General features: G+C 38.7%; 1 protein-coding gene and 1 pseudogene across 2 annotated transcripts in view; one reads left to right on the top strand and one right to left on the bottom strand.

Moving 5' to 3' along the window:
* Lypd6 (LY6/PLAUR domain containing 6) overlaps positions 1 to 16,915 on the top strand; it is a 169,268-nt gene that overhangs the window by 137,696 nt on the left and 14,657 nt on the right. The gene's annotated exons all lie outside the window — the stretch shown is intronic.
* On the bottom strand, positions 14,721 to 15,326 carry LOC105742912 (annotated as a pseudogene).

Consider the following 16,915-nt stretch of genomic DNA (forward strand, 5'->3'; position numbering starts at 1 on the left):
TGTAAAGTATGAATTGATGCTCATATAAAGGTTCCATTTATCACACATCTTGCCGGAGACTTCTATCCTAAGAGCACATGAAAGTAGGAATTCTAAATGTCATTATTGCACAAAGTCCTGAGCTTCTTAAACTATTAAGGTCTCTTTGAAGGATGAGATGGTATCCAACTGAAGCTTGAAATTTTGGATGAAAAGCTCATTTCAAAAAGAAGACCTATCATTTTCACATCTCTTTTATCCTAAGAAGAGAAAATGATATTTATATTTGACAGTGAATCATGACTGGCTGTTTTATTTTGAGGGAAGTACACTGATCTGATGGGGGATGATGAAGATGGACATTTTATTTTTATTTTTATTTATGTCTTTTGTAAGATATGTTGTCACTTTTATTTTTAGTTTTTTGGCAGAACCAGGGATTGAACTCAGGCCCTTGTGCTTGCCAGGGAAGCACTTATTCCACTGAGCCATCTCCCCGGCCCCAAAATGGCAGAAGGATTTTTTTTTTTTTTTTTTTTTTTTTTTTTTTGCTCTGAATGCCTCCAGGGCAGGTTTGGCTGGCTTGAGTTGTGGGGATCGAACCACAGCAACCTGAGCCTGACTGCTTTGTTGAAGCAAGATGGACATTTTGATCTACAGATGTTTAAGTGAGCAGTTAATGTATTTAGCTGTTGATCTAACTCAGTTGTTAAAATGACTGAGCACATCAAATTCATTATTTTTCAGCATAGTGGAAGAGCACGCATGTTCTATTTGGTGTGTAGTAATCTGCTTCTCTTGTTGGATTAGAAATTGGGAGACTATGGAAGACATCATTGGCAGACAGGTATCAGCTAGCCAAGCTGGAACCGTTTAGCCTGGAGTTTCTACCTTCTCTGCTCAGTAGGAAGCACTCCCAAGCCTGGGCTTTGCCTAGACCAATGGCTCCTGCACTTTAGCTTCATCATCACTCCATGGAGGGCTTAGGAAAGCACAGATAGCTGCTGCTGTCCCCATGCTCCCACTGCACCTGAGTGTCTGATTCAGTAAGTCTGAGATACACTGAGAGTGCATTCCTAGAGTCTTCAGGTAAAGATGTGGCTGGACTGCAGAACACACATTAAAAACCACAGCTCTACACAAATTGAGCCAGTATCTCTAAATTAGGTTGGACATTTTGGGACATTTTTAAATATCCTAGGTGATCAAATGAATAGTCAAGGGCAAGAACCCCTGGAGGCATCTCTATCCTTTTGTAAGACATGTTGTCACTTCTAGATTCCTCTTTACTTTGTTGTAAAGAAGTGAATGGAGGTCCCAAAGGTTATAAGGAAGAGAAAAACATGAGACCCAAAGGCTGCTCAGTCATAAGTTAGATAGCCAGTCACGTGGGTAGTCAGTGGTCAGTCCTGTCTCTTTGGCCCTCTGTAGTCACTGCTCATTTCCAGATGAGCTGGTGTTTGTTGACAGCTCTCCAAATGAATGTACAAGTTGCAAATGACCTGCCTGAATGAAGAAGAATTTTTAAAATTTCCCTTGGTGACTCTAATGGAAATCAAAATTTGGTGATTGTAAACAATAACTGAACAAAAATAAGATGGTCTGTGTGGGTTTCCATTAGCTTTTGGGCCAGCTCCTGTTAGGACAAAGCTTACCAGTTAGCTTCTGAAACTGCTGCCCCTGACTGATTGGAGCGAGTGTACAGGAATTATAACCTAATGCCGTTGGTGCTGCTGTAGCATAGGATCTCAGGCTCAGTCATTTAGAAACAACAGAAATTTATTTCTCACAGCGCTGGAGGCTCGGAAAGCCAAGATCAAGGTGCCAGCAAGTCCAGTGAGGGCCTAGTCTTCTTGTTTCTAAAATGGCTCTCTCATCTCTGGAGGAGGGGAACTGTGTCCTCGCAGAACAAGAGGCAGAAGGGAATAGAAGGAAACAGACCTACTCCTGTGCGCCCCTTAACAAGGGTCCTAACCCCACTGATGAGGGTCACGCCCTTAGGATTTAGCTGTCTTAAAGATGCCACCTTTTACTGTCACATGCATGGTTAACTTTCAACATAAGAATTTTGGAGGACACACTCAGACCATAGCAAAGTGTGACTATATTTGTCTTAAACAGAGTTAACTGCAGGACACCTTAGCAGAGATTACTAGGAGAAAAAGGAGATGTGAATTGGTACGCTCTACAGATGTCAACAGTGTGTGACTACATCCTGTCACAGGATAAATGGTGACCAGAAGTGCTCTGCTTGACTGGCTGCTGGAGAAAAATAAAGATTCATCTTGATGCTTCGTTTTGAGATCAAAATCATTCCCTTCAAAATAGATACTTAAAGGTATCACAGAGTAGTCTTTATGCTAATTTATCCTTCTCTTTATCCCTTCCACTTTTACCTTTTTGTCCTTAAATTTATAGGGATAAATGAAAAGTCCTGCACTGAGATTCATAAAGTAAAGCGACCATCTCACACCCCTTGGGTGATTATGCAGTGGAGGATAGGCATCTGGTTTCTTCCGAGGAGCAGGCTAGGAGATCTGGTCTGATTGTATCAAATGTCGAAAATAGCAGGATAAAGTTCAGTGCCAAATGAAATGTGGTGGCAAGTGCTGTGGTAAGGAAAGAGAAGCCTTTAGGGGCTGAGGTGGCCAGTGAAAGCCGTGCGGGCTGTGAAGGTTGCACCAGCCCTGCAACTAGAAGAGGATGTAAACAGCTGAGAGGGGAAAGTCCCCCAGGAAGCCCCTCCAACTGATGCAATGGAGACGGGATTTCCCAGTGCTCAGTGGACAGGGAGACAACTGAGCTGGAAGCCCAACTAGTTTTTCTCAGAAAATAGTCAGAGCAGCATAACCCACAAACAGGTTATTTTATGGGATGACACTGTGGGAGTTATTGTGAGGCCTTGGCATCCATTAAAGAGAAGTCAAGGCCATGGTATAAATGGAGGTGAAACCTTGTTCAGCCTTCTCTGGGCCAACCCTGCTTCCCATGTATCCTCTGTTCTTTCTTTGAGGTTTTTCTCTGGATTTTTCTCCAATAAAATACTACCATTTTATTATTAGATTAAAATATGAGATGTCTTTACTGATTACCCCTGAGTTTGTTTGGTCTGCTTATCATTGGCCAGAACAGCTATAGGCAGGACCACCAAGGGGCTTGGCAGGAGCAGCTCAGATGCTGACCTAGACAGCCTTTCCTGGGTTTTTGTCTGTTGTGTGACATATTTAGTTAAGTTTTTTTCGTTGTTGTTAACTTAATTTTATTTTGAAGTATAAAATGAGCATCAAAAACAAATAGAAAAAAGACAGAAATATAGTAACATACAATACACATTATAAGTTTCAAAACAAGAATAGCTGATTAGCAGTGGTTATTATGTTATCTATTTTTATCATCAAATTTGTTGCTCAGATTAACAGATACAGTTATGCAAGATTGGGGAAATAACTGAATGTTGGCACTTGCTTTCAAGAAATCTTTTTTTTTCCTTGTCTCTTTTGTTTTAATTTACTTTAAAGAGATATAATAATTGATAATTAGAAAAGGGACACGTTTAGAAGACCAAGGTGAGAGGTATTCAACCATGGGTTTTGTATGACACATTATTGTACTCAATGTAGTTTCTCAGATCAGGTATCAGCATGCAGAGTTAGTCAAGGTGAAAATTCTAAACATTAACAGCTATTTTCAAACAAACTGATGGAAATTATGAGTCAAATCTTTTCAGTCATCCTATATATATACTTGCATGTTTTTTCCATCTTTTCTCCTCTCATCTTTGCTGTTTAATACTTATGTTCAGTTTCTTTCCATTTTACTGTGTCTACTATACCTTTCAGGTTTTATTTATTCTTTGAGATTCATACATGAGGGAGACAATACAGAATTGATACACGTGGGTCTGATTTATTTCACTTATGGGTATAGCCTCTAGTTGCATCCACTTAGCTATAAAGGCTTTGAGTTTGTCTTTATAGCTGAATAGTACTCCATTGCATAAAAATAACACATGTTTTCATCCATTCCTCAAGTGATGGGCATTGTGGTTGTTTCCAAGATTTGGCTATAATAAATTGTGCTGCTATAAACAAGGATGCACATATATCACTATGGTATGATGTTTTCAGTTCTTTTAGGAAAATACGCAGAAGGGGAACAGCTGGATTGAATGGGATTTTCAGTCCTAATTTTTGAAGGGGTCTCCACACTTATTTCCATGGTCGTACCAGTCTACATTCCCACCAGCAGTGGAGAAGGGTTCCTTTTTCCCCACAGCCTCTCCAGAATTTGTTATGAGTTGATTTCTTTATGATAGCCATTCTTTCTGGGGTGAAATGGTATCTCAGTGTTGTTTTAATTTGCATTTCTCAAATGGCCAGTGCTATGGAACACTTTTTCATTTATTTATTTTCCACTTGGATTTATTCCTCGGAGAAGTGTGTATTCATCTCAGATGCCCATTTTTGGATTGGGTCTTTAAATTATTAGGGTCCAAATTTTAGTTCTTTATATAATTTAGATAGACGTCCTTTGTCTGAGTTATTGGTTATGATTTTTTCCCCAATTTGTGTGTTGTCTTTTCACTCTGTTGGTGATTTCTTTTGACATGCAGAAACTTCTCATTAAGATCAGATCCCAGTTGTTGATTCTTTGGAGTATTTCCTGTGAAGTTTGGTCTTTGTTCATGAACTGTCTGCCTACCCCTGTGTCTTCAAGATTTCCACCTACTTTCTCTTCCAGAAGATTTAATGTTTCTGTTTTAATGTTTAGACCTTCAACCCATTTTGACTTTAGTTTAATGCATGGCAATAGACCTGGGTCTAGATTTAGTTTTCAGCATGTGGAGAGCCAGTTTTTCCAGCACCATTTGTGAAAGAAGCTATGTTTCTTCCAGTAAGCATGTTTGGTCCCTTTGTCAAAGATAAGATGGCTAAGAGCAGGCCAGATAGCTCAGCGGATTACAGTGCCTGCTTAGGCAGATGCAGAGACTGGGGTTCAATTCCCAGCATGCTATGCTGACCCCACCCCTGGGCACACTGAGGTGGCAGTTGAGACTTGGTGTGGTGGTACACTCCTGTAATCCAGCACTGGGGAGGCTGAAAAAAGGAGGATCACTATGAGCCCAATCTGTATAGTGAGACTCTGTAGACACTCTACTAAATACATAGAAAAGATAAGATGGCTAAGTGTGCTTATGTTTGTAGTTGTGTTTGCATCTTCTAATCTGTTTCATTGATCCTCAATCCTTTTTTTTTTTTTTTTTTTTTTTTTTTTTGCCAGTACCATGCTGATTTTATCACAGTAGCTTCATAGTATAATTTCAAGTCAGGGATTATAATGCCTCCTGCCTTGCTTTTATTGCCCAAGATTGCCTGCTATTCCAGGATTTTTCTGGTTCCAAATATATTTTAAGAATGTTTTCTCTAGATCTGTGAGGTATGTCGATGGTATTTTGATAGGGATTGCATTAAATCTGTATAACAATTTTGGGAGTATGGCCATTTTCACAATGTTGGTTCTTCCTATACAGAAGCAAGGAAATCTTTCCATTTTCTGAAATTCTCTTTGATGTCTTTTTTTAGAGGGTTGCAATTTTCACTGTATAGATCTCTTACTTCCTTTGTTAGATTAATCCTTAAGTATTTCATGTTTTTGGATGTTATTCAGAAGGGTATTGTTTCTCTAATTTCTCTCTCAGTTAGTTTGTTATTTGTGTAAAGGAATGCTATTGATTTTTAGATGTTGACTTTGTATCCTGCTATGCTACTCAATTTGTTTATTAATTCTAGGAGCCACTTAGTGGAGTTTTTTGGGTCTTCCAAGTACAGTATCATGTCATTTGCAAATAGTGATAGTTTAACTTCTTCTTTACCTATTCTTATTCCTTTTATTTCTGTCTCTTGTCTAATGGCTCTAGCTAATGATTCCAGAACTATATTGAATAGGAGTGGTGATATGGAGGATATCCTTGCCTTGTACCTGATTTGAGAGTAAACACTTTCAGTTTTTCTCCATTTAGAATTATGTTGGCTGTTGGGTTGTCATCAATGGCTTTTATCAGGTTGAGATATAGGCTATCTATTCTAATTTTCTGTAGGACTTTAATCATAAATGAGTGTTGGACTTTGTCAGAAGCCTTTTCGGCATGTATTCAGATGATCGTGTAATTTTTGGTTTTGGCTCTATTGATATAGTGTAGTACATTTATAGCTTTGTGAATGTTGAACCATCCTTACATCCCTGGGATGAATCCTACATTGTCGTGGTGTGTAATCTTCTTAATGATTTGCAGTATTCTATTTGCTCATGTTTTATTGAGAATGTTTGCATCTATATTCATGAAGGAGATTGGCCTGTAATTCTCTATTTTGTTTGGATCTTTCTCTGGTTTTGGTATCAGTATGATACTTGTCTTCAGGAATTTTGGGGGGAGTAGCACTTCTTTTTAAATTTCATTGAAGAGTTTGAGAAGTATTGAGCATAAATCTTCTCTAAGTTTCTTGTAGAACTCAGCTGTGAATCCATCAGGACCTGGGATTTTCTTCATTGGTAAATTTTTTTATTACGTTTTCAATTTTATTGGATGATGTTGGGTTATTCAGAATTTTTATATAGTCTTAATTGAGTTTTGGCAATTTGTACCTACCTAGGCATCTGTCCATTTCCTCTGTGTCTTTAATCCTGTGAGAGTAAAGATTTTCAAAATAGCTGTTAATGATCTTCTGAATTTTCCACAGTATCTGTAGTAATTTCTCCTTTTCATTACTTATTGCTTAAATTTGAGTTTTTTGTTTCCTCTTTTTCAGGAGGTTGGCTAGGGCTTATCAATTTTATTTTATCTTTCAAAGAACAAGCATTTGGATTTATTAATTCTTTGTATTGTTTTCTTTGTTTCAATTGCATTAATTTCTGCTTTTATCTTTGTAATTTCCTCCCATCTTTGGGCTTTGGGCTTGGTTTGCTTTTCTTGTTCTAGAAGCTTGAGGTGCAGGATTAGTGTGTTTATTTGTTCTCACTCTGTTTTCCTAGTGTGTGGGTTCACCACTATTAATTTGTCTCTGAGAACTGCTTTCATTGCATCCCACAAATTCTGGTAAGTTGTGTTTGAATTTTCATTGAATTTTAGATATTGTTTAATGTTTTGTTTAACTTCATCTGTAACCCAGTGGTTGCTGAGGAAGGTGTTATTTAATTTTCACATGTTTATGGGTTTTTGTGGTTTCTTTTGTCATTAATTTCCAGTTTCATGGGACCATGGTCAAATAATATGCATGGGATAATTTCTGTTTTCTTGCATATACTTAAGCATGATCTATGGACTAGTATGTGGTCTGTTTTAGAAAACGTCTCATGTGGAACTGAAAAGAATGTGTATTCAGATGTTGTTTGGTGGAACACTCTGTATATGTCCACTAAGTCCATTTGTTCAAAGGTTTGGTCCTGTTCTGCTGCTTCTTTGCTAATTTTTTATCTGCTTGACATCTTTTTTGAGATGAGGGGGTGTTAAAGTCCCCTGTTAAGATTGTGATATTTGTTATTAGATTTTTCATGTCCTTTAAATTTTGTCTTATATAGTTGGGTGCTCCCATATTTGGTGCATACCTATTTATGACTGTCATCTCTTCCTCTTGAACTTTTATATAACCAGTATATATGCTATCTGGAAGGTTATTATTTCTCTAATTTCTCTCTCAGTGAGTTTGTTATCTGTGTAGAGGAATGCTACCTTCTTCATCCTTTTTGATCATCCTTGGTTTAAAGTTCAGATTGTCTGTGAACAGAATAGCTACCCCTGCTTTTTTCTGAGGTCCTGGATCATGTAGTATTGTTTTCCATCCTTTGACTTTCAGCCTATGAATTTCTTTATTGGTTAAATGTGTTTCTTGTGTACAACATAGTGTTGGATTTTGTTTCTTAATCCACTCTGCCCGTCTATTTCTTTTAATTGGTAGAGTCCATTTACATTAGTGGTTATAACTGATATGTATTTACTTATGTTTGTCATGTTATTTGGTTCCCTATTTTTATCCTGTGTTTAATAGTTTGCCATATTAGCTGGGGTTCTTCTGTTGTTATTCTTGGAATTGGGGGTATTTTGATCCCTTTCTAGAATATCTTTTAGTAGTTGGTGTAGGGTTGGTTTTGGTCATCCTGAATTCCTTTAATTGTTCTTTGTCGTAGAAGTATTTCACTTCTCCATGAAACTTAAAAAAATAGAGTTTTGCAGGGTATATCAGTCTAGGTTGGAATTTGCTTTCTGGTAAGACTTGAAGTACTTCACTCCATGCTCTTCTTGACTTGATGGTTTGTGAGGAGACATCTGCTGTTAACCTGATGAGTTTTCCTTTAAATGTGATCTGCTTTTTTTTTTTTCTCTAGTAGCTTTTAGTATGTTGTTCTTGTGCTGAATTTCTGGGATCTTGATTATTATATGTCTGGGTGCAGTTTTTATTGAGTTGATATTATTTGGAGTTCTGTATGCCTGGGTAACTGAATGTCCAATTGTTTCCCCATATTTGGGAAGTTTTCTGCTATGATTTCTGCTCATGTTCTGTTTATATCATTTGTGTTATCTCCTTCTTTCTCATTGATGCCTATTAGTCTTATTTTGTTAATCTTTGTGTCATCTTGAAGCTGTTGAATTATTATTTCCTGGATCCTAGTTGTTTTTAAGAGATCTTTCCTTACCTTTTCACTCGCTGCAACAGTGTCTTCAAAGTCTGAAAGTCTATCTTCACTTTCACAGAAACGGTTTTGCCAACTTTTAATGGAGTGTTTAATTTCTTGTATATCTCTTTGAATCTGCTCCATGCCTTCTGTTTCTTTCCTATATTGTTCATTCAGTATTTCCATCATTTTTCCATTCTCTATTTTTTAATCAGTGTCTTCTTTAGAAATACTTAGTAATTCTTTCATTGTAGTTATCACTTCTTTTTCTTTAACCTGTGAGAGTATTTCTGATCTGATTTCTTCTACACTCTTTTACAAATGTTTCTTTACTTCAGTTGCTATTATTTCAGGGATTTCAGGTGTGTGGCTTCCAATTTCTTCTATGCTTTTGTCTCCTGGGTTAGTTCTAGGTGGGATCAAGGCCTGAGAATGCATTTTACACCTTTTTGTCATTTTCTATTTCAGAGAGGACTCTTTATTTTGATTTCTGTGATACCTTTCTGTGAAAGTTGGTTAGTAGGTAGCTGTATTGCTGCAGTCAGAGCCTCTCTGTAGAGAGCATTTTTTAGATATCTCTCCTGTGTCACAGATTCTCATTTTGTGTGTGTCCCAAGATTTTGCCTTCTCTATTGATTGAGAGTGAGATATTGGTTTCTATTTGGCACTGTTCTCTGTCCCTCAGTATAGGGCTTTGGTGAGGTTATTACCCAAGCACTTTCCAATATTAATGCCCAAGAGAGAACATGTAGTTAAGGCACATATGGTTTCCTATTTACAGTAGTACAATTAGCAATACTAAGAACAGCTAGTAAAATTTAGAAATCGGCACACTTTTGAAACTTCTGTACTTTAGAGCTTAGGAGCAAACATTATAGCTGTATAACAAAGCAGATCTGAAATTGGAAATTTGTATTTAAATTAGTTCCACTGAGTTCTCTCTGGTCACCTCCCCTTCATGCATCTGGAGTCTTCCATGCAGACTAGCTCATCCCTGTTACTTGCTGCCACCTCTGTGCCTCAAGGATGTTCCTGTAGGTCTGGGCCTTGGTCTGGGCTCAGCTAGGCCCAGCAGCAAGCCTCAGCTCACCAGGTGTAGAACTAGTGAACTCAGACTCTCCTAGCAGGACCTGGCTTGCTTGTTTGGCTCCTTCCAGTTGAACCCAGACCAAGTGGGCCCACTGCGCCCTGCTGGCTGCAGGTCCCATGGCTCCTTCCTGGTAGGCATGCAGAGGTGGAGTGGGCTCACTGCACCTGGTGGCTTCATATGTAAGTAAGTTTTAATTAAACATAACCTGTTAAAGGTGAAAACAATAACTTTTCATGTGCATTTGATCTAATGGTGACAAACTAGTGGTGACAAACTTATGGCACATGTGCTATAGCAGATCATTTATATCATGGAGAGCTCTAAAAGGTTTGCTCTCACTGATCTAATCTATATGGAATTAGCCCACCCACATGCCTAATGACTAAATTATAAGAATTTTCCAAAGCTAAACTCAGTCAAGTGGATAACTATGGAAACAGCGTATCAAGGCAGCTGACTATTATGGAATCAAAAGACTTGTGAATTATCACTTGGCCCAACATGCTCAAGTTAGCTTGGCCCTGACTAGAACTACTTCCATAGCAATGGAGGCCTCAGGTTTCCCTTTGCTCTTTTAGAATGTATGTTGTGGGTGGGCCTTGTGATGCACACCTATAATCCTAGCATTCTGGAAGGCTGAAGCAGAAAGCTTGCAACTTTGACGCCAGTCTCAGAAATAGTGAGACCCTGCCTAAGAATAAAAAGGGCTGAGACTACAGCTCATATAAAGACCCTGGGCTCAATACTTAGTACCACAGAAAGCAAAACAAAACATAATGAGTGTTGTCCAAGTCTGTCCTCCTCCACTGCCCTACGTTTGTCTCTGGGGCTTACAAATTGGTAGTTCTGTCCATGCTTCCTACAACTGAGATTTTAAGATGCCTGATCTAACTGACTACTTATAAATCTGTTCAATTTTCTTGATTTTTATGAACCAGAATGAAAAAGCATCTTGAAATGCTATGTGAGAGACCAATTGCAGGAAGTAAAGTAAGAGCTGATTGTCACATGCGTGGATCCGTGTCATTTCTCCGTGCTTTCCTCTATGCTGCAAGATTAACGTTCCTTAGAAGAGGAACCATATAGATGCTTATCATGAAATTGCAAAGTTAAATGTCTAGTCAGAAATATCATAACTTTTAAAGACTTGTTTTGTAGCAAACACCTAAGCAAAGAATATTATTCTCCCAGCCATGAGTATTTACAATAGTCCTCCCTTTTCCACAGTATTATTGCTTTCATGGCTTCAGTCACTCAAATTCAACCGGCGTCCAAAAATAGTCAATAGAAACTCCCAGAAATAATTAATAAGCTATAAATTGTGCATCATTTTGAATAGCATAATAAAATCTTGCACTGTCACCCTTTGTCCTGCCTGGGACATGGGTTATCTCTTCATCCCCAGTATCCGTGCTGTATCTAGTACTCACCCATTGTCACATAATAACCCTATTGGCTAGTAGATCGACTGTCAAGGTATTGCCTTGCTTCCAACCCTGTCCTGTCACAGCCCACATGCCATTCACCTCACTTAGTCTCGCCATAGAGGCTCTGTGTTACCTCATATCATTAGAAAAAGGATGACTGTACAGTAAGATTTTTTGAGAGCGCCAAATCCTAACCACTAGACCACCAGGGACAGTAAGATTTTTTGAGAGACAACATCTATATAACTTAATGACAGTATATTGTTAAATTGTTCCATTTTATAATTGTTTTTGTTAATCTCTTATTATGCCTATAAATTAACTTTATCATAAGTATATTGGTAAAGAAAACATTTACATGCATATGTATATATGGCTCAGAAGTACCCGTGGCTTCAGGGACCCACTGAAGATCTTATATGGATCCCTCACAGATAAGGAAGGACTACTTAATCATCATTGTATTACCTGTATCCAATGGGAGAGACAGACATTGGCTTTCTGTTGCCTACAATAAAGAAAAAGGAGAAATTTCAAAAAAAAAAAAAAAAAAAGAATATTATTCTCCTTCTTAACTGGGAAGTTTGGTTTTGTCCTTGTAGGACAAACTGCCCTAGAAATGATTGCTTACAAAAAGTCAAAAGACAGATTCAGAAATAGAGGGTATGTGTCCTTTTGGTTCCAGCTCCTTGCTGCTGTTTTTCTGTGGAAATGAATTAAGGAACATGTTCCTTGATGACTGTTTCTAGGTCAGGTGTCTGGTGGCTCCTGATACAAGCAGGAAATACCTGTGGTCCCTAGCCCAAGGTTACGGATTTCCAGCAAGTACTTCTTTCTGCTTACTTTTTTTGGCCACCACATTCCCTAAAGTAACCTTTTTATTTTAATTAACCTAAAGTGACTTTTTCTCCCTTCTTTTTCAGTTAGGATTTAGCCCTTTGAGGGTTCTGTCATTTCACCAAGGTGTCCCTCAACCCTACAAGCACCCAAAGCCTTGCAATGTCTTAGAATTTGCCTTTTAACTTGCCCTCTTCCCTAAAATAGGGAATCAGTACATTATGTACCCCTGGAATTTTCCTTTCTGGAGAGTTCATTGGTGCATTTAGAAAGGTGTTGATTATATTTTACTACTTCTAGCTAAGTAATGAGCTGGTTTTCAGATTATCTACCCTGCCACATTGTTAGATGGAAGTCTTAGATTTCCTCCTTTTTATTTTTTATTATTTTTAATTTTTTATTTTTTAAAGAGAGTACAAGTTAGAATTAAAACAGAAAAATATATTTTTTATAAAAAAGGAGACAGTGTGGTGTCGCATGCCTGTACCGACTACTTTTATAGACTACTGGACTATATTGCATTACTTTGCCGAATTCATGCTTCTACAATATACAAATGGCAATGGAATACCCATCTCTAACAAAAGCAAAAAAAAAGGGAATATAAATGAAGAACCATTTTGTAGAGATTTCCTCCTTTTTAAAAACAAATTTTAACTGAAGGTTAAAATACACGCAGGAAAGGGAACAATCACTGGTGCACAGTTGGTAAATTTTTACAAAGGTAGCATGCTGGGTGTCCCTGCACACATGAAGAACTACCAAGGTGTCCTGACGTTATACACCACTCCACAAAGGTAACAATATGGTGAGTGCTATGCCAAAGCTCTACATAAATGGAGCCGTGAAGAATGTGCTTCTTGTTTTCAAACAACACATAGATGTGTATGTGAAATTAACTCATTCTTTGTGTGTGAGCATCCAAGTCTTTCTTTCTCACAGATGTATAGTGGACCGTTTTATGAATGCACCAAGCTTCATCCATCCCACTGTTGCACATTTGTGCTGTGTCTAGTTTTGGAATCCTATGAACATTTTTACCCGTGTCTTTTGATACACATATGCATGCTCATCTGCCAGAAGTGTGATTTCCAGATATGAGACAGGTAGGTGTTGGCCTTACCAAGTGCTGCCTAATCATTTTTAAAGTCCCTATCCTGATTACACTCATACCAGCCACGCACAGTGCCAACTGCTCTACAAACTTGCCAACACTTAATCTTGACAGAAACAGTCAAAGTTAATGACATTTTTAAAGTGTTAAAACAAATAACTACCACCCTTGAATTCTACCCCCAGGCTGTCGTGCTTACTTCCCCCTGGAGGCCCCACTATCCCTGAACTCCTGCCTAAGCATCAAATGCCCTGGAGTCTGACGAGGATTCTGCCCTACTTCTCTGCCCCTTGGCAGGCCTTTCTGCTTGGCTGCTCAGCCTCTGCACCTGTGCAGCATTAGAGTCAGCAACAGCCTGAAGGGGAGAACAGGTACAAAATTTCAGCCTCCGCTAAATGAGGTCTTCTCCCCTCGGCCACCTTTCTCCTCAAATACAACCTGTCTTGGTGGCTCTCCTGTGCATTAATATAGATGTTTGTTCTCTCAGTTTATCCTGCTACTTTAATTTTATTCTGTTTCTTGGTGAGATGATACAAACTAGTCCCTCTCAGCTAGCATGGTTTTCACAGTTATTCTTTTTTTCTTGGTTGCAAAAGATTTATGTTTTGCACCTGTTCATTAAGTTTTAGTCCACAAAAGGTAAGACAAAAACATACATAAGTGCCATTGTACAGCGCAATCCGTACTTCACAGTAGTCAGCCATACAATGGTGATCATATGGAAAACTTCAGTTGAAATAGAAAAACTATTTTCCATGTCTATTAGGAAGCTATTTCTGAGCTTCTGGGGATCAAAACAAGGGCCTCGTGTTGGGGTTACAAATGGGGTGTTCCCAAGAATCTAGGGAAGCTGGTTGGATGCCAGTGACTGACATTGTCTTCCTGCATTCCAGTGACACCTGAGCTCTTACCGAGTAACAAGTAGTGATGAAGAATAGCAGGGCTCATAGGCAGGAGATCTCAGCATTTCCCGTTTCCAAATGTTTTTGTATTTCTTTAGTTCCTTCTACAAACTTGTTCAAGTGTTTATCTTTTCCTTAGTACTTGGTTTAACACCTTCTTCATCAAAGGTATCTCTACATTAATCATCTTTAATCATTTCTTCCTCCCCAACCAGAAAAAAACCCCCACTGCTTCCTGTATTTTCTGTATATTGTTTACCCTCTTTGACATTCACATGTTTATTTCCTTTTCAGATCCTTCTGCCCTCTGTCCAGTATTTCTGGCCTTAAAAACTCTTTACAGACAAAGCAGCTTCTTTATTATTCTCTCATGGTAAATACACATTCATCTTGTTTGGAAATTCAGAATTTATAATGATACAAGTCTCCTTTAGCAATTGATATCACATGCACTGTGTTCACCACATCCAGTCTCAGTCCTGTCTCACCATGTCCCGGGAACAGGGCCAGCACAGCATGCCAGGGATCGAACCCTGGTCCCTGTGCCTGCCTAAGCAGGAGCTTTAGTCCACTGAGCTATCTGGCCCACCAACAAACTTTTTTTTTGACAGAGCCAGGGATAGAACTTAGGCCCTTGCACTTGCCAGGACAGCACTTATTTTACTGAGCCATCTCCCCAGCCCCGAACAAACATTTAAACTTGTCTAATCTTCTGCTGCTGACTTTTCACTAGGAGAAATGGAGCCATCATAATCCGAGTATTTGTATCTACAACTATCAAGGTCTTCCTTTTCTAAATCTTTACCAAACAGCATTCATTTCAGTGATTCCTTACGGGGGTATTCATACTTCAGTTTTTCAATATAGTTAAAAAAACCCTCTCACACCATCTTGCTCAAAACTTAAAATTTTCTTCCAAGGTAATGGTTTCCTTCCATCCTCAGATTGTAAAATCAGGAAACTAGGTCCTTTTTCTTTGATTTGTTTTTGTCTATTTATGACTTTATAGAGTTTCTCCCTTTTGGTCTTCCTTTTGGTATTATATTACATTTTTTCTTTTGCTTGAATCTTTCAAAAATCGCTTTCAAAGTCAGTGGTCATGGTTCTATAGATGAGTCACTTGATGAATCTGTTTGAACGCCCTCAGGTATATGAACAGATTTCCTCACAGGGTTTCTTTGAGTCCATTTAGGTAAGGAAGGTGCACATTGGGTTTTCAGTAATCTGCTACCAGATGAAGAGCTGTCACTTTGTTTTTCAGTTTCTTCAGATGTCGTATAGATAACAGGATCCATTCCTGATTTAGCCATCACTTTTTTTGGTCTTAGAGTTTCTCCTCCAACAGTGCTGCAAGAAAGCTCACAATTAGTCTTTAATTAGAACTTCTCCAACAAACTTTTATGTATTTAGTAGAGGGTCTACGGGGTGTCACTACATAGATTGGACTTGTAGTGATCCTCCCATTTCAGCCTCCCAGGCACTAGGATTACAGATGTGTGCCAACACACCCAGTGGGTCGCTGTCTCAGCGCACCCTGGGAGCTGGGCAGGCATGACATGCTGGGGATCGAACCCCAGTCCCTGTGCCTGCCTAAGCAGGCACTTTAATACACTGAGCAATCTGGCCCGTCTACCAACAAACTTTTAAACCAAAAGTTCCATCATCCTATAACATGTTCAACATTTTTCGGTACATGGAGCATATGTAACCTACTCAAATTCGTAATATTTTTATAATATGAATTAATCCAGTAATTTTCTAACAAAACAGTGTCCTTAGATGAGACATGTCCATTTGCTGCTTTTGCCATCTAGGTTTTCTTTTAACTACTGTTAACTGTGAAATCCTTTTCATCCTAACTGTTCGCTGCCTTTATATTCCTTTCTGTGTTTCTGGCCTTTGTTTGATAATATGTATGTTGCTTTCTGAATGTCAGTGATTTGTTTTAAAAGATTTCCTGGTGGGCATGGTGGTGCATGCTTGTAATCCCAGCACTCAGGAGGCTGAAGCAGAAGTAACACCATGAGGTTGAGGCCTACCTTGCCTCGCTATGAACTCACTACAGAGTGAGTTCAAGACCAGTCTGAACTACATAGTAAGTTTCTGCCTCCAAAGCCAAAAGAGGGAGACATAGATTCCTTCAGTGTATCTATCACCTATACTTAAGAAGTATGGGTAACTTCTGGAAAGATAAGAAAGGCTGTGGCAGTTTCTGCATGAAGTGCTGACAACAGAAGGGAGGCCAGTCCCAACTTAATCAAGTTGATGAACACTTACTTATTTTTAATTTCTACCTCCAGGAATTTCTTATGTGGACGAAGAGAAGAAAAATATGCCCTTTTAAGGAATCGATGCAGCATCATTGATGGGAGTAGGAAAACCAAGAGAATAATCTGTCTGGGCCAGTGCCCAAGGCCTTGAAATAATTCCTAATTAGGACCCGCTTTAAATAATTCAGTTCTGCAGCTTACTTTGTAGTTCATCGTTCATTTTGGGTTCTTTTTCTTTCACTTTCAATTTCATTAAACTTTGACTTAAGGCATAATATGTACATATGCAATGTGATTGAAAAGTACAGTGAATATTTAAATTAAAAACTCATGACAATAAAAGCCACATTTCCAGGTCTAGAAGCAGAGTGGACGAGAACACAGCAGAACCATTCCATTGGATGGTGCTCTCAGCAGCATTCGGAGGAATTCTGACTGTGCCATAAGGATTCATGGAGGAGCTGTTCAGGAAGTGGCAAGAATGAGGACGGCACGAGTGGGCTAGAAGTGGGGAGCGCTTCTGAGCAGGATTAATGGCAATGTGGGGTTTTTGTAGTGATTTTTTAAAAATTAGACATCCACTGCACAATTTGATCACTCCTTATAGCATAATGGTTTCTGCCAATGGA

Source organism: Octodon degus, unplaced genomic scaffold, assembly GCF_000260255.1.
Source record: "Octodon degus isolate 3935 unplaced genomic scaffold, OctDeg1.0 scaffold00082, whole genome shotgun sequence".
Lineage (NCBI taxonomy): Eukaryota > Metazoa > Chordata > Mammalia > Rodentia > Octodontidae > Octodon > Octodon degus.